Below are 22590 nucleotides of genomic sequence, written 5' to 3'. Positions count from 1 at the left end.
GAAAAGGGAATAGATTCAAGTAGAGTCATGTTGCAGATTTTATGTCTCTGAGAGTGTAATGAGAATTTGCAGCATATATAAGCAAGTAGATTTATTTTTCTGAGATAGGTTCCTGGATTGTTAACAGTGGTTTAGGGAAGGTTAAAATGTGTTTAAAAATGAGAGGTAAAAAATAACCTAGAATTACCATATGGGATATTTTACCTGGGGTGGGGTAGGGGTTACTGTGGACTAGCTATTTTAGGACAGGAAATTAACATAACCTGGTGAGGCTCATGAATCTTTCAGGCTTAGTATCAGAACTACTGGGTAACCTGTAATTTAACCCATGGCAGTACTTGGAGGGCAGGAAGTTAGGGTTTGTGCCTGGTCTGAGAAAGCCTGTATTCATGAGACTTGTGCTCTTAAAAGACAGAGAATGAAATTATCTAAGACATTTGACAACCATCAATTTAGTCATTATTTTCTTCCTTCTGTCAAATAAATTGTACTATTCTGTTAAACATTTTAGAGCTCTGTTGAAAATTTGCACCTTTTTTGTGTAGTAAAACATCAATGGAAAATCCTGTTTTGTAGGGTAGTTCTCTTTATTGAACTTCTCTAACACCCACAGATCCCCTTTATAAAGAAGAGGCGTATTTAGTATGTTTAAAAATAGTGAACTCTTTCTTTCTGTGAATTTCTCAGGATGTGTTAATGGTGCTTAAAGTTTAATGCTGCTAAACCCACACAGGAATTTTCACTGGTTTTAAATGCCACAAAAACAGTTTTTACTTTTATTGATAGCTGGTTTAGTAAAAAGACCTTGTTGTTAAATTCAGGAGTGATTTAACAAATTATTAAAGGTTTCATTGCTTTTTTCAAAATACTTCCTATTTGTAAGTCTCTTCATATCTGCAGTCATACCAAATTACTCATATCTTTTTTTTTTTTTTTTTTTTTTTTAAGATAGAGTCTCACTCTGTCACCCGGGCTGGAGTGCAGTGGCATGATCTTGGCTCACTGTGACCTCCGCCTCTTGGGTTCAAGTGATTCTCATGCCTCAGCCTCCTGAGTAGCTGGGATTACAGATGCCCACCACCACACCTGGCTAATTTTTGTATTTTTAGTAGAGACGGGGTTTTGCCATGTTGGCCAGGCTGGTCTCAAAGTCCTGACCTCAGGTGATACACCCGCGTTGGCCTTCCAAATTGCTGGGATCACAGGCATGAGCCACCACGCCTGACCCAGTATAGTGCTTTTTATAATTAATTGTATACTTTTAAAAAACCTTTATTCATGATAAAGTAAATCCAGTCTACTGAGTGACTGTGCTATATCTTTAACACCTATTTTATCTTTATTTCCTTCAGTGCTACAGCTTCCCTACATAGTACAGATTATGTTACCTAATTAAACAGTTGAGCTATGCCCCATTCTAGTTAAGAAAACTGTCCTGTTGCCTATTTTCATCTGATTAAAATTTTCTGACTTTCAATATCTGTTTTTTTGTAAACCAGCCTATTCAGTTTTATGTCCCAACGTTCTCTTCTCTTGCTTGCCCACTGATTTTTCTCCATCATTAAAAAAAAAAAGGAAATTGATAGATAGCATCTGGAGTGTCTTAGACCCTACTAGACCTGGTGTTTGGCCCACTGATTTCTTCTCACAATGATTGTATCCTGTAGTTTAATTTAGCTACAGTGACCCTTAACACTCACTCAAACTGCTTTTCTGCCTCTCAGATTGTTTCCTCAGTCTTGCCTGCAGAGCACTTCTCTATCTCTCCAGCCACCTACCCCTGTTTAAGTGTTTATATTTTGACCTCAGCCCTTTGTTCATACTCTGCCTACCTTCCTTCTACCCCAGTGATCTGGTTTATGAAAAACCAGATATTAATTCTACTGCTTTGACCAGATCTAGTCCTCTAACCCAGATCTTTTCAGAATCCTAGACCTGCAGAAATTACCACCTACATGTTCCACAGCTACTTTAAACTGAACATGTTGAAACTGAACTCATTTTCTCTCCTCACCCTCTCTCCTCCCCTAAACAAAATGAAACCTCTATATTCTTCTTCTTCTCTAGGTAAATGGCACCATTATCCGTGGACGTCCCTGGCTTCCTTCCCAGGAGCCAAAGTTGTTTCCTCCTTACACCTAGTTCTCCACCTGTAGTCATTCTTCATGTCTACCCCCTAAATATCTTTGGAACCTATTCCTCTTCATTTACTAGAGCCTTCACTGTAGTTTAGGACCTTATCACTCTGCCTAGACCAGAGGTTTGCAAACTATAGCCCATAAAGCCAAATACGGCTAGCCGTCTGTCTTTGTAAATCAAGTTTTATTAGAATGCAACTTCTGTGGTTTAGATATGGTTTGTTTTTCACCATTAAAACTTGTTTTGATCATCAGTGTGGCAGTGTTAAGAGATGAGGCCTGGTGGGAGATGTTTTGTTTCATGGGGGGTGGATCCCTCATGAATGACTTTGTACCTTTTTGTAGCGGTGAGTGAGTTCTTGCTCTGGTGGTACTAGATTAGTTCTCATGGGAATGGGTTAGTTCTGAGATAATGGATTGTTATAAAGCCAGGATGCCCCCAGATTTTTCCTCTTCACATTTGACCACTTCCCCTTTGAGCTTCTTTGTCATTTTGTGATGCAGCGTTAAAAGCCCTCACCAGAAGCCAGGGCCATGCCCTTAAATTTCCTAGCCTGTAGAATTGTGAGGTGAATAAACCTCTTCTTTATAAATTACCCAGTCTCATGTATTCTGTCATAGCACTACAAAATGGATTAAAGCAGCTGCCTTGCTTATTAGTTTACGTATTAATTGTCTATTGCTGTTTTTATGCTACGAAGGCAGAATTTTGTAGTTGTGACAGAGACTGTATGGCTTGCAAAGCCTGAAATGTTTACTGCCTGGCCTTTTACAGAACAGGTTTGTCTACCCTTGGGCTGTTAACTTATTTTCTGTCTCCAGCCTTGTCAATTCTTCTGTCGTACCCCAGGTAAACATTCAGAAGTCTGATCATATATCCCCCCATATGAATCTTTTATTTACTACTCATTCGTTACAGAATAAAGCTTAAGTCCTTTATCATGGCGTAAGATCTTTGGCTACCTTTCTGGGTTTATCTTCTGTTCAGAAGGCATGTGGATTTGTCTCTGGTATATGCTTTTGCCTCTGCCTTAAATGTTCTCTCTTCTCTTTTTGGTCAACTTACCTGTCTCTCAACATCTAGCACAGATGCTACCTTCCCAGGAAGTCTTCTGACATTCCAGATTTTTCTTTTTCTTGCTTCCTTCGTACCCTCTACAGCTTTTGTTGTATTTAACATTGTGCAGCTGTTATCCATTTGACCGTATTTCCTTTGTAAATTTTAAAACCACCCAGGCCAGGCCTGGAGCCACATTCACTGAATACTCCTTCAAGAAGTGTTTGTTGACTGAATAAATGGATTGCTTTTGTGTTAGACTCTTCCTAACTAGTCAGTCAGAGCAAGGATTATGTCTCATACAATTTTTACATTCTCTAATTGTATCTAGGGACATGCTAGATTCATAGTAGGTACAGATATTGATTAAATTGTTGATTTGAGTTGTCATGTAGATGAAGTGAAGAGACAGATTCCTTTTGGAGGGTTGGACATTCATCAAATTGAGACTGTTTAGCTAAACCCATTAAAAAGGAACTAGATTTGCCTTAACTACTAACTTTTTCCCTTGACATGTATAGGCATTTTTTCCCTTTTCTGTACTTGGGAATTTGATTGACTTTCATTGAATGTTTTGTGTCATTGGTTAGGCATCATATGATCTGTTTTATATAGTGCAAGTATAAGTAACAATTTAGATGGAATGTGCTAAGTTGATGCATTAACATAGGGCAGAGTCATACTAAAAGTACTGTTATTCTGGGTATAAATGGGAGCAGAAATGGAGTGTTACCGATGACATTAGCTGTTAGGATCCATACCTTTTCTTAACTGGATTAATTTGCTTGTTTGTGGTACCTAGGTGCCAATTCTGGTAGGACTCCTAGTAGCAGCAGTAGCAGCAGTAATAAACACCTATCTAGTGCATTTTTTATGTGCCAACTACTGTTCTAAGCACAGTATATAAATTAACTCATTTAATCTTCATAACAACCCTATGAGATAAGATTCTATTATCCCTGCTTAACAGATGAGGAGCCTGAGGCACAGGGAACTGAAATAAATAAACTTGGCTAAAGTAATACAGTTAGTAAGTGGCAGAGCCAGTATTTAACCCAGGCTATCTGGCTCCAGAGTTTATGCTCTTAGTGACTATGCTAGACTTTGTATGGGTCATGGAACAATTTGAATGCACAGTTCTTGCATTCCTTTTGTTTCCCTCTAACAGAAACTCTGGAGTTTTGGAACAGAGGAGGAAATGAGGAAATACTAAATGGTTAAAGGTAGGTTTATTTTTAAAAGGCATTTATATCACATTTTATATTTATTATGATTAGTTGTAGGACTCTTTTTTAGCATCATTCTGTTTTTGTCTTTTCATATAACTTGAGGTAAGAGTTTGGTTTTCTTTTACCTTAACTTATCTGTATCCAGTTGATGCTTACTAAATGATTGGCTTTAATGGTTCTAGACATTGTAATTTTATTTAGTTGTGAAGATACATAGTTCATATATTTGGAAGTTTATTAACAATTGTGGTAATCAAGAGGAAATCATCGTTAGAGCTGGGCAGCATTGATATTCTAGGTGTTGCTTTTAACAGGCTTAAAAAACACTTGGAGGTAGAACATATACAGCAGATTGCATAAAGCCTAAGTGAATACAACACCCAGATCAAGTTAAGTACAGAACATCTTCATCGTTATTCCAGAAGGCTTTCATGTGTCCTTTCCCAGTCAACAAATACCCTACCAGTTATGTTGCTGTGTTTTTAAAATATTGTATTTATTACCTCTTGACATATATTAGTTTGTCTTCCCTACTGGAGTTTAAACTTGGTTTTGCTCATCATTCTGTTCCATTGCTCAGCATAGTGCTTGACATATACTAAATGTTCAACAACTATTTGTTGAATAAATTAATTGGAAAACACTTGATTATTTGTTATGTACCATATTCTGTAGCACACAGGTGCTATTTTATGTACTAGTTGCTTGAGGATAGATCATAAACCTTAGTTTTCTAGGATGAGGCTTTTGGCATTTAGTGTGATACTTACACTACTTTTAAGACAAGGAAATTGACTTCTGCTGGCATTGGGTTTAGTGTGTGTTGGTCTTTGGTTACGTGAATGTTAGGGAATATGAGAAAGTTGCTACCAGTGAGAGACAATGGTAGCCTATCTATCTGGATTGCCTTCTTGAGAGTATCTGATTCCTTATAGTTATCTCAGATTCTTAACTTACACTCTTGATGATCTTTTTGAATTCTTCAAACAGTTGCAAAAGACTGAATGCTCTTGATCTTGTGGAGAGAGAATTGTGATAGGAAATACATTATTTATCATTAATTTACTTATAAGACAGTTTGGTTATCACCTTACATTGAAAATAATGAAAGTTCTGTTTGCCTATCTTGAAAAGGTTTAAGATAAATCAAGGAGTCTGTGCTTTAGAATTTGTTTTAGTTCAAACTTAGGTTCATGTAGAAAAGAAAATAAATTTTGAGCGGAAAGTGACTCTAGTATTCTGATTCATGTTCCTGTCTGTCAAATTTAGCTCTCTCATTTTACATTTGAGGAAACTGGAGTGCAAAGAAGTAATGTGATGGTCTAGTCTAAAATTAAAAGTTTAGGCCGGGAGCGGTGGCTCACACCTGTAATCCCAGCACTTTGGGAGGCTAAGGTGGGCAGATCACTTGAGGTTGGGAGTTCGAGAACAGCCTGGCCAACAAGGTGAAACCCTGCCTCTACTAAATATACAAAAAAATTAGCTGGGCATGGTGGCGCATGCCTGTAGTCCTAGCTACTCGGGTGGCTGAGACATGAGAGTTGCTTGAACCCAGGAGGCAGAGGTTGCAGTGAGCCAAGATTGTACCCCTGCACTCCAGCCTGGGCAGAGAGAGTGAGACTCTGTCTCAAAATAAATAAATAAAATTAAATTAAAATTTTAATGATGAATAAACTTTCCAAGTGATACATACTCTAGTGGCTTAGAACCATTGTGCTGTCATGCCTTTTTCTTTCTTACTTTTTAAGAAAAGAAAGAGACTGTTCTTTAAAGCAGTTTTAGGTTTACATAATAAGTGAACAGAAAGTAGAGTGAGCCTATGTAATCCCTTACCCCACCCATATTTCCCCTGTTATTAACATCTTGCATTGGTGTACATTTTTCCTGGTTACTAACATCTTGCAATGCTATGGTACATTTGTTACAATTGATGAACTAATATTGATACTAAATTATTAACTGAAGTATATAATTTACCTTTTATAATTTCCATTAGGGCCCACACTTTTTATTGTATAGTTCTGTGGGTATTGACAAATGCATAATGTCATGTATCCACGATTACAGTGTCATGCAGAATAGTTTTACTGCCCCCAGAATCCCATCATCCACCTATTTAGCCACCTTCTCATCCCCCTCCTCCCATCCACCTCCTCCCATCCCCTGGCCACCACTGAACTTTTGACTATCTCTATAGTTTTGTCTTTTTCAGAATGTCCTATAGTTGGAATCATACCGTATGTAGCCTTTTTAGACGTGGTTCTTTCACTTAGCAATATATTTAATATTCCTTCATGTCTTTTTCTGGCTGGATACCTCATTTCTTTTTGTCCCTGAATAATACCTCATTGTATGGATGTACCACAGTTTTTTTAGCTGCTTACCTATTGAAAGACATCTTGGTTGCCTCTACTTTTGGGCAAATATGAGTACAACTACTGTAAACATTTGTGTTCACTTTTTTGTGTAGACATGTTGGAAATAAATGCTTGGTGCTGCAGAGTGAAACCGGCACTCAGGCAAAAGTTTTCTTAGCAAGGCAGTTTATTTTTGCAGAAGGGTGTGTCTCGCAGATGGAGCAATGGTGAGAGCACAGGGAACAAAGGAGAGAAGGGGTTTTTATTTCTAATGTGTAGTCCCTACCTCAGTGTCACTCCCCTGTGGGCTGGGGTTGAACTGCACAATTTAAGCTGACTTGATTGGCTACTTGTGAATATTTTTGTTTTTAAATAAGGAAGAGGGAAGGGGAAGGTGAGTTACAGTGGTGGGACGTGTAGTTTCGAAGGGTGGACGTGTGGTTTCAAAAAGGTGGAATGGGTGCAGAGTGGGTAACCAAGGGAACAGATGTGAGTTATTGATTAGAGCTGACGGGAAGGTTGTTTACAGTAACTAGAGGCAAGGAGGCATGGAGGACAAGAAAGTTGAGTTTGAGAACAAAGAACAAGGAAGTTAACAGGCTGAACCTTTGAAGAGAAATTCATTATATCTTACAATTCCCTGCTTTTAATTTTTATAATCTTTTCTCTTTAAACCTTTTTAACATGTCTTGGCTTTGCTCTTCGACTTGATCCTTTAGAAGGAAAAGCTTACTTGCATAAGGTGGAGGAGAGCTAAGGGAGATTTTAGTAAGTGCTGTTTTTATAAGCATTTGCACTAACCTACAATGCATGGTATGACACAGCACCCAATAAGAATGAGTACAACTATTACGACTGCAAGAGAAGTAAGAATTGAGGCTATGATTTCTTTTCATTTATCGAACCACCTTTTTAGCCATCTTGAAAAAGGGTCGTTGATTCTAGCTAATTCATTGGATAAAGCGGTAAGCCCTTGCAAGACCTTCACTATGCTCTCATTGGGGGCAGTATTGTTTGGGATGAAGGTACAACATTGAGTTTTAATTATAACACAAACTCCACCTTTTTCGGCTAATATCATGTCTAGGGCCATTCTGTTTTTCCAAGCCATCTGGCTAGTAGGACCTAATTGGTCAGCTATTCCTTTGACAGCATCTCTGGTGTAATTAATAAACCGCTGCTGATTATAATAGATGTAATCTATCCAATCTACATTTTTGTTGATAGTTACCTGTGGAGGCAATGATTCAAATCCTGCAGCTATTTGGTCTTGGGCTTTGAATTTATCAGGTACTCCCTGTGAGACTCCAATTGTGTCTAAATAAACTTAAGAGTCAAAAGACCCATAAGGGGCTTCTCTTACTTTTCAGTGTTGTGATTTTTTTTTCTCTGCTTGATGAAATGCCAGGGTGGAAGGGATAGCCACCTGGACAAGAGAGCAAGTGCTGCTCCAGTTACTTGGTGGAGTGCCCAGTAAGGGTCCACCACAATACCACCATATACCTGCTCAAGGATGGCTAAGGGCAGACTGATGGGTAAGCTCTTGGAAGGGCCTAAGCTCACTGCATTCCATTAAGCTTCCCAGGAATGCCAAGTTTTTCCCATGCTGTGAGAGACACAAGGTGAAATTGACATTGGGAGACGGAAGCTGGATGGCCTTTGGGGGCTGACCCACAGGGTGTTGGACTTTGGGATAGAGCAGAGAGAGAGCTTGGCATGAGTTATTGCCCCTAGCTGTAGAATCTTGGAAGAGAGTTACCATGCAGCCCATGCCCGGTTGACTGGAGCACCATTCGAGTGGAAAGGGGACAATCTGGGCCTCTGGCCGGCTGTGCGCACAAGCATAACAATTGCTTTTGTTTAATGTGCGGACAGAATTTTTGATCCATTTCAACCAGACATTTGTGTCTTGATATCCTATTTTAATTGCTAGAGTTTGACTTAGATCATCTGCTTCTAAAATGTTTACTTCAGCATTGTTGTTGGGCAGGGTAGAAGGTTTAGATGGAGAAGGAGGAGGGAGATTAATAAAACGCATTTTAAAGAAGCATATAGGGTTGCATCCATTGGTCTTTACTCTTAAGCCGTAAAAGTGCTCTGAAGGGGGCGTAGGGCTGGTGGAGGTAGGAGTATTAATGGAAATAGTTACTGGGTTACAATGGTGAGACGGACAATTAGAGGGGGTGGTTCCTTTGGTAAAAGTGGAGGTAAGACTTTAGGTTGGTACAGCCCTCTGGGGAGGTCCAGCCTGGATCTCTGGTAGTCCAGATGATATCTGCCCATTGGGAACATATCTCTCAATTTGGGGTGTCTTGGTACCCCTGCCATGAGCAAGATGCAGGGTCAGTGGCTTTTCTGGAGGGGCAGAGGTATTTTTCTAAAGTAGAGATTTGTCTTTGTCATTGTTCGTCCTCACAAGGTATAACAAGACAAGCATCAAAGGTAATGATTTGGGGTGAATCTGACCTAGTTACGTTGGTAACAAGGTGGTCAGCAATAGAATGAGAAAAGAAGAAAGTAATAGAATAGATGAAAAGATGAAAGAGAGTTAAACTTTTTGTAGCTTTAGTTTGAGAGGTTTTTTTCTTTGGATAATGGCCCATGACTCCAGAGGTGGTGGTGTTTTCTTGACTCGGGTGTGACGGGTCCATCCTTTTTTTGCTGTCTGGACTGCGGTTTTAGTGGTTAGAAGTACCAGGTAAGGTCCTTCCCAGGCCAGCTCAAGTTTTTCCTGCTTGATGAGGACGTGATCCCCAGGCTGATATTAATGGACTGAGAACTCCAGGGTTAGCGCCTGTGCTAGGAGACCTTTGGTTTTAAGAAAAAGAGAAAGTAGAGGAGAGACCAAGTATATAATTCCTGAGGAATTGGTCTTTTGTTTTAAATGTGGGAATGTCAGCAGTGGAGTGTAAATAAGGCAATCTATAGAGCATCTCATAAAGAGAAAGGCCTATATCTTTTTGAGGAGCAGTTTGGATTTTCAACAGGGCAATAGGAAGACATTTGGTCCATGGCAACCGAGTCTTTATAACTAATTTGGTTAGATGGTTCTTTAAGCTCTGATTTGTCTTTTTAACCTTCCTTAATGAAGGTAGGTGCCAGGGAGTATGATATTTTCATTTAATGTCTAGGGCTCGGGATAGCTTTTTAATGATATGAGCTGTGAAATGGGTTCCATTGTCTGAGTCAATATTTTTTATTAGCCTGAACTTGAGCACTATATTTTTAATTAATGCCTTAACTATATTATTGGCTGTTGCATTTGACCCAGTGAATGAGGTGATCTATTGTCATTAATAAGTATTTTAGACAACCTGTTAGAGGCATCTCTGTGTGATTAATTTGGGTACTTTGGAATGGTCTTGAGCCTGGACTCCTTTCCCCAAGGGATAATCTCTTTTATAGTTTATCAGTTTTCGTATATTTACATATAAAGCAACTATCTATAACCCATTTTGGCTAGCTAGAGTGTAAGTTCCTGAAGACTGCATCACACATGGCCTGGGGTCCTTAATGAGTCCTTTGATGCATGTGGGACAGGACGTGGTCTGGCAGTATCTATTTTTATTCTGAGCTCTCTTTAATGCCTATTCTTACTAGCTTTTCTTTCTCAGTGGAAGAGAAAACAGAGATCACAGTAGGAAGAGGAAGGTAAGGAGTTAAGTAGAGAACAGGCATTTCAGAAGAAACGGCAGCCTGTTTGGCTTATCTGATCTGTTAGGTTATTTTCCTGACTCTTAAAAGACAGGCCTTTTTGGTGTCTGGGGACATAGACAATAGTGATTTTCTCTGGCAACTGAAGGTTCTTCAGTACTTGGGCGATTAACTTCTTGTGAGCAAGGTTTTGACCTTACTATTAATAAGACCTCATTCAGCCTAAAATTTTTCCAAATGTATGCGCCACCCCAAAGGTGTACTTAGAATTGGTATAGATGGTTCCTTCCTGGTTCTGCAGGTACTTTAAGGCTTGGCTGAGTGCAAACAACTCACAAGTTTGGGCAGACCAATTATTGGACAATTTTCTTGACTCTATTTCTTTAAGAGCTTCTCCATCAATTACTGAATACCCACTGTGTCTTTTTCCTTCAATCACTCGGGAGGAACCATCTATAAACAATTGTCGCCCAGTCCTGAAGGGAGTTTCTCCTAAGTTTGGCCGGACCTTTGTATGGTAATCAATTAAATCTAAACGTGTGCTTTCTTTTTAGATTTAGAACTCTTGTTAAGAAACCTCCTGGGTTAAGCGAATTATCAGTAGTCAAATCATCCTCTTGTTTTAACAGAATAGCCTCATACTCATACACATGTAATACTTTTCCAGTGGTACATTTTAATATAAGTGACTCTAAAGAATCGAAGTTCTTTTCTGGTTTGGGGTAGCCAACAATGACCACATTGAGGGTTTCCTTATAGAAGTCTTTTTTGAAGGTATGCATGATATGTGTTTCCATGGGCTTCTTTGTATTCTTGTAGTGTGGGTTCCATCCTGTGCTCACCACCATCTTATGGACATCTCCACTTCCAACACTGGCCCAACTACAATAAATGCTGGTGGATATATCAGCTGGGAAGTTATCTACCACTTAGGAAAATTAGCTGCAGGGATGCCCAGCTGCTTGGAGTCGCAGCCAAATCCCCGTGCCACTTGGCCCCAGCAGAAGTAAGGCAGATGTCCCATAATGTAGCCTGTTTGGGGTTTGGACTGCGGCCCGGTCTGCATGTCTTGGAGAGCCGCCCTTTACATGGTGCCTGAACCCTGGACCAGCTGGGGGGCAGGAGCGTGGGCTCTGCCTACCGTGGAGGCACACCAAGGGCCGGACAATGCTGATGACATGCTGGGGCAGATCCTTGATGCCGCCCACCCTACAAAAGCCGCCTGGTGACTTAGGTGCATGGAGTCCCTTTAAGAAGGGATACTTAGGCTGGGAGGGAATAGGTTCATAGGATGTTGATTCCCAAGAATCAGAATTGTAAGGAGGAGGAGTAACATGAGTAGGGGAAGGATCTGAAGCAGGATCTAGGATGGCAACAGCTGCCTGAGAGGAAGGGGTTGGGGTCACTGAACAGGGGAAGACGGTCTAGGGGATCCCATGTGATGGTCTTTAGGCATGGGAACTGGCTTTTCTAACCTTTCATTATCTTTCCAATATTTTAACATGAGACCTAGGGGGCTATTAGGGGGACTATCTTTGTTGCTGTTTTTATCCTTTTTACTTCTTGTCTTGCTTGGGGTATTTCCCATGTTGGGTCCTAGTTAGGCTGAATCCCTTGTACTAGAGACTTCTTGCCTATTCTTCTCTGGGGGCTTGTTAAGGCTCAATCCTTTGTATCAGTGATTTCTTGCCTATTCTTCCTTGGGGAGCTTGTTAAGGCTCAATACCTCGTATTAGAGATTTCTTGCCTATCCTTTAGCCGCACGTACTGGAGGTTTCTTGCACCCTTTTTCACTTCATCTGCTCTGGCCACTTCCCTCGCGGGAATATTTCAGGTCCCTCTCAGCATTGATGGCGGGTCAGTATAAACCCCTGACAGGATCCCCAAAGGGCTGCCCTAAGCTGTATGAGGTGACCACGGAACTGCAGATAGGACCCACTCACTCTGCACAGCAGTAGTGCTTAGTACCATTCACACAAGCAGCACTGCAAGCGGTAGTGCTTGTGATCATTTACACACACTTTTAACCTCCAGAATCCCAACCACCAAGGAAATACTTTGTCGCCCCTGTGACGTTCTGACTTTGGTCTGTGCACAGAGTTACCTAGTCGCCGTGGTATGTGAGCCTCCTTTCCCCAAGCTGCCAGCCTGTTTCTTTCCCATGTTGCTGAGAGTCTAGGTTTATTTGTCACACTAGGTGGGCCTCAATTCCTTTATCCCTGAGGCCGCTGCAACGAGGCAGTGGGGTGCACCTCTTCACGGGAGAGGGCCAGAGACCTTTCCCAGAGGAGAATGGGAATCCCAGACGAGCCCCCAGATTTGTTGGAGATAAATGCTCAGTGCCAAAAGTTTTCTCAGCAAGGCAATTTACTTCTGCGGAAGGGTGTATCTTGCAGATGGAGCAATGGCAAAAGCACAGGGAACAAAGGAGAGAAGGGGTTTTTATCTCTAATGCATAGTCCCTACCTCTGTGTCACTCCCCCATGAGCTGGGTTCGGACTACACAATCTAAGCTGACCCGATTGGCTACTTGTGAATTTTTTTTCCAAATAAGAAAAGGGGAAGGTAAGTTACAGTGGTGGGACGTGTGGTTTCGAAGGGTGACATGTGGTTTCTAATGGGTGGAATGGGTGCAGAGTGTTTAACCAGGGGAACAGATGTGAGCTATTGATAAGAGCTGATGGGAAGGTTGTTTTTTTTTTTTTTTTTTTTTTTTTTTACAGTAACTAGAGGCAAGGAGGCATGGAGAACAAGAAAGTTGAGTTTGAGAACAAAAAACAAGGAAGTTAACAGGCTGAACCTTTGAAGAGAAATTCAGAAAAATTCATTGTATTTTACAGACATAAGTTTTCAACTCGCTTGTGTAAATATCTATGAGTGTGATTGCTGGGATTGTGTGGTAAGACTACATTTAGCTTTGCAGGAAACTGCTGATGTGTCTTCCAGAATGGCTATACTATTTTACATTTCTGCAAACAATGAGTGAGAGTTCCTGTTGCTTCACATCCTCACCAGCTTTTGGTGTTGTCAGTGTTTGGAATTTTAGCCATTCTGTTCCAGTGGATGTATAATGGTATGGCATTGTTATAATTTACAATTCCCTAATGACATATGATGTTGAGCATCTTTTCATATGCTTATTTGCTACCTGTATATCTTCTTTTGTAAGGTATCAGTTCAGATTTTTTGTACACTTTTTAATTCATTTGTTTTATTATTGAGTTTTAAGAGTTCTTTGTATATTTGGATACTAGCCCTTTATCAGATATGTGTATTGCAAATATTTTCTCCCAGTCTATGGCTTGTCTTTTCATCCTGTTTCATAGTGTCTTTCTTTCAAAGAGCAGAAGTTTTTAATTTTAATGAATCCCACCTTTCCGTTTTTTTTTTTTTTTTAATGGACTGTGCTTTTGGTGTTGTATCTAAAAAGTCCTCATCAAACCAAAGGTTACTTAGATTTTTCCTGTTACCTTTTAGAAGTTTTATAGTTTTGCATTTTACTGTAGGTCTGTGGTGCAGTTTGAGCTAATTTTTTAATTTTTGTGCATTTTGAGTTAATTTTTGTGTAAGTTGATGTCTGTTTATTTGCATGTAGGTGTTCACTTATTCTAGTACCATTTTTCAGAAAAAGACTGCCATTCCTTTTTGATGTCCTCTTTCAATGATGCACATATTTTTTTGAGACAGAGTCTCACTTTTGCCTTGGCTGGAGTGCAGTGGCTTGATCACAGCTGACTGTAGCCTCAGCCTCCCGGGCTCAATCAGTCCTGCCATCTCAGCCTCCCAGGTAGCTGGTATTATAGGTGTGGACCAGGGTTTCACCATGTTGCCCAGGCTGGTCTTGAACTTTTGGGTTCAAGCAGCACACCCACCTTGGCCTCCCAAAGCACTGGGATTACAGGCATGAACCACCATACCTGGCCTCAGTGGCACAGTTTTGAGGGTGAATTATGATAACTAAAATTGAAGAAGAAACCTGAGATTGTTGTAATTAATAATTTGACTTCATATTATGCCCTTAAAAATAGCTTAGGAGGAAGTAACATGTTGAGTAAGAGCCTGGGCTCTGGGATAAATTCTGAATTTGCTATTTTCTTGCTGTGACATTGGACAAGTTACTGAACTGTGCCTCAGTTTCCTTGTACGTAAATGTATTTTTAGGTTAAGTGAACAATATTTAATATAAATTGTTTAGTACAGTATCTTGCATATGTTATAGCTATGGAAGATTATTAGTAATAAAGACTTCTTTAGATGTTTTATATACTTTTTATTCATCAGTTCCTATTATTTTATTCTCTGTAGTGTATTACAGGAAAATATAATAGTGTTAACCTATGGACTGTTTCTGTAGTTATTGATGCCATCTGGCAGAAGCAGATTTACATAAGGGAGTTTAATGAGTGACCTAGAATAGCCATCATAAAAAGCATAAAATGTAAAAAACGGAGTTCTAAATGCATGCTTATATGCTCAGTATTTTCTGAAACCACTAAATACCGTTAAATACCTCAAGACTAAAGGTTTGATGTGTAAGATGGTAAAAAAGAGCTGTAGTGCTTTATTTTTATTTTTTATTTACTTGTTTTTTTGAGATAGGGTCTCTCCCTGTCACCCAGTCTGGAGTTCACTTTATAAAACATATTTCCTTCCTTTGCATATGATGTATTACACACTACCTGCTTGCTTAATATATTTAGAATTGTTTCTTATTTTAGATTTTGAGTTATCTCTTCAGTAAGAATACAAGTTCTTTAGGATAATGTGTCTTCAGTTTTTCAGTCTGTCACCATTTCTGGATGGAGAAGCTCATGTTTCTTAATTGCTTAAGAAGTTAAGCAATTTGGATAATTGGATAAGCTATTACTTTTAAATTATTGCTTTATTTTATCTTGCCATTTGATTCTTCTAGAGTGGGTAGAGGGACCATTTACAATATAATAGCGAAATGTGTATCTGTTTTTAAAGTTAGAACTGGATGGCCAGTAAGATAAACAAGGGTCCTTTAGGGCAATACCTTGAGTAAAATAGCAAAGCAATTTTTTTGTTTGTTTCAAGTAATTGCTAGTGAATAAGGAGTATTTCTATACTTCTGTATATCTAGCATTTTTCTTTTTGTTAGGAAACAAGATGATAATTGTTTAATGCAGTGATAGGAACTGCTGTTCTGCTGAGTTATCACAAACTTTGGGTTTTGTCAGTTAAAACAAATTTTGAGTGTTAGGTTTTGTTTTTTAACAGGTGTTGACATTAATTTTATTTCTATGTTTGGGAACTTGTAAATTTGTCTGACATTGATTCTAAAACTTTTATTGTAGCATAATATTATTTTGATCTCTGTGTATCCAGGCTTTTTTCCTAAAACTGCTAGATGGCATAATAGATCTGCTTTTTTTTTTTTTTTTTTTTTTTTTTTTTGAGACAGAGTCTTACTCTGTCACCCAGGCTGGAGTGCAGTGGTGTGATCTTGGCTCACCGCAACTTCTGCCTCCTGGGTTCAAGCAATTCTCCTGCCTCAGCCTCCTGATTAGCTGGGATTTCAGGTGCCCGCCACCATGCCCACCTAATTTTTGTATTTTTAGTAGATACGGGGTTTTGCCATGTTGGCCCAGCTGGTCTTGAACTCCTGACCTCAAGTGATCTGCCCACCTTGGCTTCCCAAAGTGCTGGTATTACAGGCATGAGCCACTGCCCAGCCAGATTTGCTTTTCAAATTAAATTTTTGTCTCTGGGTCATTTAGTAATTAAGTTAGTCATGGTACCCCCTTCTCTTAGATACTTTAATTGGCAATACTCTGGGGGTATCGCAAAAACAAAACTGATGATCAGAATTAGTTTAACAACATAAATATTCTTAATGAGGATATCTTCTGAATTATCATAATAAAGTAGTATTTGTGTTTTTCTGTTACATAAAAAAATCGAGGACTTTCTTTGGTAAGTTGTACTTCATACCAGTTTTAGTCATTTAGCACATTAGAGAGTACCAGTTATACATTATGTAGACTATAGATATGTTAAAAAGTACATTCTATTCATGATAAAACTAAAAAATAGGAATAGAAGGAAACTTGCTCCATCTGATAACATCTATGAAAATACCTGGAGCTAATACATAGTTAATGGCAAAATATTGGATGCTTTCTACCTAATATTAGGAGCAACATAAGGATGTCCTCTGCTGCCACTTTTTTTTTAACATTGTACTAGAGTTTCTAGCCAGAGCAATTAGGCAGGAAAAGAAATAAAAGGCATCAGAGTGATAAGGAAGAAGTATAGCTATCTGTATTTGCAGATATTTATAGAAACATCCTAAGAAATTTGCTAAAAATCTATTAGAGTTAATAAATGAGTTCAGCAAAGTTGAACTCATTTTATGTAGGATCAATGTATAAAAATCAACTATGTTTCTATACAGTAGAAATGAGCAAACTGAAACTGAAATTAAGGAAACAGTTCCACTTATAATGCCATCTAAAAGAACAAAATACTTATGAATACATTTAACAGAAGTATAAAACGTATAATCTGGAAATTACAAAACGTTGTTGAAATTAATGAATACCTAAAAAAAAGGATGGACATCCTGTGTACATGAATTGGAAGACTTAATATTGTTTAAATGATAGTGCTCTCCTAGTTGATCTACAGATCCAATGGTTTACCAAAATTCCAGTTGCCTTTTGCAGAAGTCAAAGTTCCAGTTGCCCTTTGCAGAAATTGATAAACTGATCCTAAAATTCATATGGAAATACAAGGGATCCTGTATTAGTTTCCGAGGGTTGCAGTAACAAAGTACCAAAACTAGGTGGCTTAAAACAACCAAAATTTTTCTCACAGTTTAGAAGCTGGAGGTCCAAAATCAAGGTGTTGGCTCTGACTGCTCTAGGGAATTATCCCCGCTTGCTGCTTCTAGCGTTTGCTAGCAATCCCTGACATTTCTTGGCTTGTAGATCACTAAAGTCACGTAGATTTCCTCTGTGTGTCTTCGTACTATTTTCTCTCTGTGTATGTTTGTCTGTGTGTCCAAAATTCTTTTTGTAAGGACACCAGTCATATTGGATTAGGGCCCATGGGAATGACCTCATTTTAATTTTTTTTTTTTTTTTTTGGAGATGAGTCTCACTCTTTTGCCCAGGCTGGAGTGCAGTGGCATGATCTCGGCTCACTGCAACCTCTGCCTCCTGGGTTCAAGCAATTCTCCCACCTCAGCCACCCGAGTAGCTGGGATTACAGGTGCCTGCCACCATGCCTGGCTAATTTTTTGTAGTTTTAGTAGAGATGAGGTTTCACTATGTTGTGGTCATGAGCTCCTGACCTCAAGTGATCTGCCCTCCTCGGCCTCCCCAAAATGCTGGGATTGCAGGCATGAGTTACCTCCACCTCTCCTGGCCCTCATTTTAATTTGATTACCTTTGTGAAGACCCTATTTCTAAATAAGGTCACATTCTGAGGTACTTTGTGATTAGGAGTTTAACATATCTTTTTTGGGGTACCCAGTTCAACCCATAACAGACTCTGAATAGCCCCTCAAAAATTGAAAAATAAAGAATAAAGTTAGAGGAATCACATTTCTCAATTTAAAAATTTACATCAATCAAGACAGTGTGGCGCATGGATATAGATTCATGGAGTATGATCGTTAGTCTAAAAATAAGCCCCTACCTTTATGATCAATTGGTTTTGACAAGGATACAAAGATAATTAAATGGTGAAATATTTTTTTTCCCCCACAAATGGTCTCAGACAGCTGGATATTTGCATGCAAATGAATGAAGTTTAACTCCTACCTCATATCATCTACAAAAATTATGTCAAAATGGATTAAAGACCTAAATGCTAGAGCTAAAACAACTAGGAGCTATAACTCCTAGGAGAAAACATAGGAGTAAGTTTTTCTGACCTTGGGTAGGCAGTGGCTTCTTAGATATGGTACCAAGCACACAAGCAACAAAAGAAAAAATAGATACCTTGAACATTATCAAAAATAAAACCATTTGTGCTTCAAAACACCATCAAGAAAGAGATAACAGAAAGGGAAAATGCTTGCAAATTGTATCTGATAAAGGACTTGTATGCAGAATACAAGAAGAACTCTTACAGTTCAATAATTAAAAAAGTCCAATTGAAAATTTGGCACAGGTTCTGAATAGACAGAACCTATGTATATCTACTTATACAAGGAAGATATATATAATGGTTGATAAGTGCATGTATTAGTCTATTCTTACACTGCTACAAAGAACTATCTGAGACTGGGTAATTTATGAAGAAAAGAGGTTAAATTGACTCACAGTTCCAAAGGCTGTATCGGAACCATGGGTGGGAGGCCTCAGGAAACTTAAATCATGGTGGAAAGTGAAAGGGGAAGCAAGCACGTCTTACCATGGTGGAGCAAGAGAGAGAGAGAGCGAGAGCGAGCGAGCGTGTGAAGGGGGAAGTGCCACACACTTTCAAACAACTAGATCTCATGAGAACTCACTATCACAAGAACAGCAAGGGGGAAGTCTGTCCCCATGATTCTGTCAACTCCCACCAGGCCCCTCCTCCAATACATGAGGATTACAATTTGAGATGAGATTTGGGTGGGGGCACAGAGCAAAAGCATATCAATGCACGAAAAGGTGCTCAACATCATTAGCCATTATGGAAATAAAAATCAAAATAATGAGATACCAATTCAGACTCATTAGGATGGCTAGAATAAAAAAGTCAGATTATAACCAGTGTTTGTTAGGATATGGAGAAATTGGAACCCTCATACACTGCTGTGGGAATGTAAAATGGTACAGCCGCTTTGGAAAACAATCTGGTAGTTCTTAAAATACACACATAGAGTTACCATATAATCTAGCAATTCTATGCCTAGTTATATATACCCATATGTTCATATATACACATGTTCATAGCATTATTCATAATAGCTAAAAGTAGAAAAACAACCCAAACATCTATCAATTGATGAATGGAGAAATCAAATACGGGATTTCCATAAATGGATTATTACTGAGGAACCAAAAGTAATGGACCAAAGCATACTACAACATGGATGAACCTGGAAAACATTCTAAGTAAAAGAAGCCAAGCACAAAAGACCAAGTATCATATGATTCCACCTGTATAAATGTCCAGAATAGGCAAATCTGTAGACAGAAAGTAGGTTACTGTTTCCTTAGGGCTGGAATGGAAGGATTGGGGGATGACACCTAAGAGGTACAGTGTTTCTTTTTGGGGTAATGAAATTGATTGGGGTGATGGTTGCACAAGCCTGTGAAAGTACTAAAAATCGTTCAGTGTGCACTTTAGGTGGGTGAATTATTTGTTATGTGAATTATAACTTAATGAAGCTGCTTTAAAAACTACATTCAATTATTACAAGGATAAGGGACCCTGTGTTCTAGGGAAATGTACATATTGGAATATTTAACTAACATGAGATGTTATCAAGTAGAATATATATGCTGCCAAATGGATGGTGTAGATCAGTGCCGTTCAGAAAGTATATTGCAAGCCACGTATATAATAAAATTTTTCTAATAGCCACATTTTTATTTTTTAGAAAAGAGGTTTCACTATTTTGCCCAGGCTGGACTTGAACTCTTGGGCGCCAGTGATCCTCCTGCTTCAGTCTTCTGAGTAGCTGGGACTACAGGAACATGCCACCGCTCCTGCCTTCTAATAGCCACTTTTTAAAAACTTAAAAGAAATGGATGAAATTAAATTTTTTTTTTTTTCGAGACGGAGTCTCACTCTGTTGCCCAGGCTGGAGTGCAGTGGCATGATCTCGGCTCACTGCAACCTCCGCTGCCTGGGTTCAAGCGATTCTCCTGCCTTGGCCTCCTGAGTAGCTGGGACTACAGGTGTCTGCCACTACCCTTGGCTAATTTTTGTATTTTTAGTAGAGACAAGGTTTCACCATATTGGCCAGGCTGGTATTGAACTCCTAACCTTGTGATCCACCTGCCGCGGCCTCCCAAAGTGTTGGGATTACAGGCGTGAGCCACCGCGCCCAGCCTGAAGTTAATTTTAATAATATATTTTATTTACCCCAATATATAAAAATATTAACATTTCAGTATGTAGTCCTTATAAAAATCATTATTGAGATGTTTTACATCCTTCAAAAAAAATTAAGTCCTTAAAATCTGTTACGCATTTCAGAACGTTTCGATTCAAACTTTGCCACTTTCAGGTGTTCAATGGCCTCATGTAGTGACTAGGACAACATAAGTAGAGACATTAAGTGTTAATCCAGAGGGAGGAGTAATCATTGTAGTCTGGAATGATTACGAAAAGTCACAGAACTTGAGTTATTTTGCTCATTCATTCACTGATTTCAGTCATTTATCCAACAAATATTTGAGCTCTTACTGTTTATAAAAAACTAGCAAAAAATGCAGATATGTCTTACCTCCTCATGGACAGTGCATTAAGCAGCTAAGTATATACTTACTTAGGGCTGGTTGCTTAAGAAGTAGTGGAAAGGGTATAGGCTTAGATTTAAATATTCCCTGTGAAACAGAGGATGATGATAAGTGCATTGTGGGATTGGTGGGAGTAAGTAAAATCGGTATGTCACATGCCTAACACTGTGCTTGTTGTTAAGTGTTTTCTCCTTCTCTACTCCTACTTCACCCTCTGTCCCTCTACTTCCTTGTTGAATACATGAGGTGGGCCATGGGAAGAAAAGGCTTAGGAAGTAGCAGAGTCCTGGCTACCCAAGGACTTGAGAATGAGTTCTTACCCTCGTTTCTTATCCTCAGCCACCTTTCACGGGCCTATCCAGGGCCCTGCTTCCTGGACCCAGACTCAAGTTTGTATTATTAGTACTAAAGCCTATTAACCAGTATTAAAGGGGTTTTGGCGGGCTAATTTAGGAATATAATTATTGCTTTTTCTAGAGATTTTTATCTATGTTTCATTCCACACAATTATTTTATTAATGAAAATTTGAAATGCTATCTGCTAATTTAGCTTGCCTCTTAGGTAAGAATGTGTTTTAGAAATATTTCAAGAGGTGTTGATATAAAAATTATTTTATACCTTTTTTGAAATTCCAGACCTACCATTAAATACTTAGCACTTTGGTCCATGTAATTTTCATATTGTACGATATCTTGGAATTTTAACATACTCTTTTACAGTAAGACTTTTTAGGTCTAGTTACATTATGTTTGAGACAATAATAGATGAGTTTGTTGGGAACAGTTATCGTGTATTGAACAGTTTGTTTGGAACAGTTTTTATAGATTTAGATTGGGCAGATCTTGGTTTTCCATTTGTTAGCTATGTGGTTGTAAGTATATTTGTTCACTGGTTTTTGATTCATACAGAAGATATAGTTTGACTAATATGGTCAGGACATTATTGTGTGTTTACTTATTTAAAAATTGTGATTAAGTGCTTTGAAGGAAAATAACTGGTTACTGGGAATATAATAACAGGTGAAAACTGTTTTAGATTGGATTGTCCTAGAGAAGGCATCTCTGAAGAAGTGAGGTTTAAGCTGAGACATAAAGGATAAAAAGGAAGGGATTAGGGATGGGGGTGGTAAAAGAACATTATAAGGAAAGGGAACGTCATGTGAAAAAGTCCTGAGGTGGCAAAATGCTTTGTGTATTCAATAAATTGAAAGAAGCCTAGCGTGACTGAAGGATTGTGAGCAAGGGAATAATGGCATGATATGAGAATGAAACTAGATCTTACAGGGTTTTGTAAAAGATGCTGAAGTCTTTAAAGAGTTTTAATCAGGGGAATGAGACACAAATGTAACTCCAAAGTGGGGAGTTGAATATAGGAGTCTCTAAAGGTTGAAAAAGTAGTCTGGTCTACAGAAATACATTTGAGAACCAACAGCTCTCAAATGGTAATAATTTGGATAAATACCATGTATTTAAAGACATGGGAATGCATGAGATAATCTGGGGAGAGTATGGAGACAGAAGATAGAAGAGAAAGGGAGTCTAGGACCAACCCTAGAAGAACCCCAATGTTTAGAAGCTGTAGGGAAGGAACTAGCACAGGAGGACCTCAAGTGAGCAGAGTTTTTTGGATGACCGAGGAAATCTAATGGTTCTGAAATAGCAATAGGGAACAAGGAGGATGTGATTTTGTTTTCCAACTAGATATAAATCTTTATTTCACAACTTTGTCAT

At 38.8% G+C, this 22590-nt stretch overlaps 1 protein-coding gene across 4 annotated transcripts in view; it reads left to right on the top strand.

The window, feature by feature from the left end:
* GSK3B (glycogen synthase kinase 3 beta) overlaps positions 1 to 22590 on the top strand; it is a 251570-nt gene that overhangs the window by 41600 nt on the left and 187380 nt on the right. The window lies entirely within an intron of this gene.

Source organism: Symphalangus syndactylus, chromosome 21 (assembly GCF_028878055.3).
Source record: "Symphalangus syndactylus isolate Jambi chromosome 21, NHGRI_mSymSyn1-v2.1_pri, whole genome shotgun sequence".
NCBI lineage: Eukaryota > Metazoa > Chordata > Mammalia > Primates > Hylobatidae > Symphalangus > Symphalangus syndactylus.
Note: the sequence above shows the minus strand (reverse complement) of the source record. Positions and strands in the feature narration are given on the sequence as shown.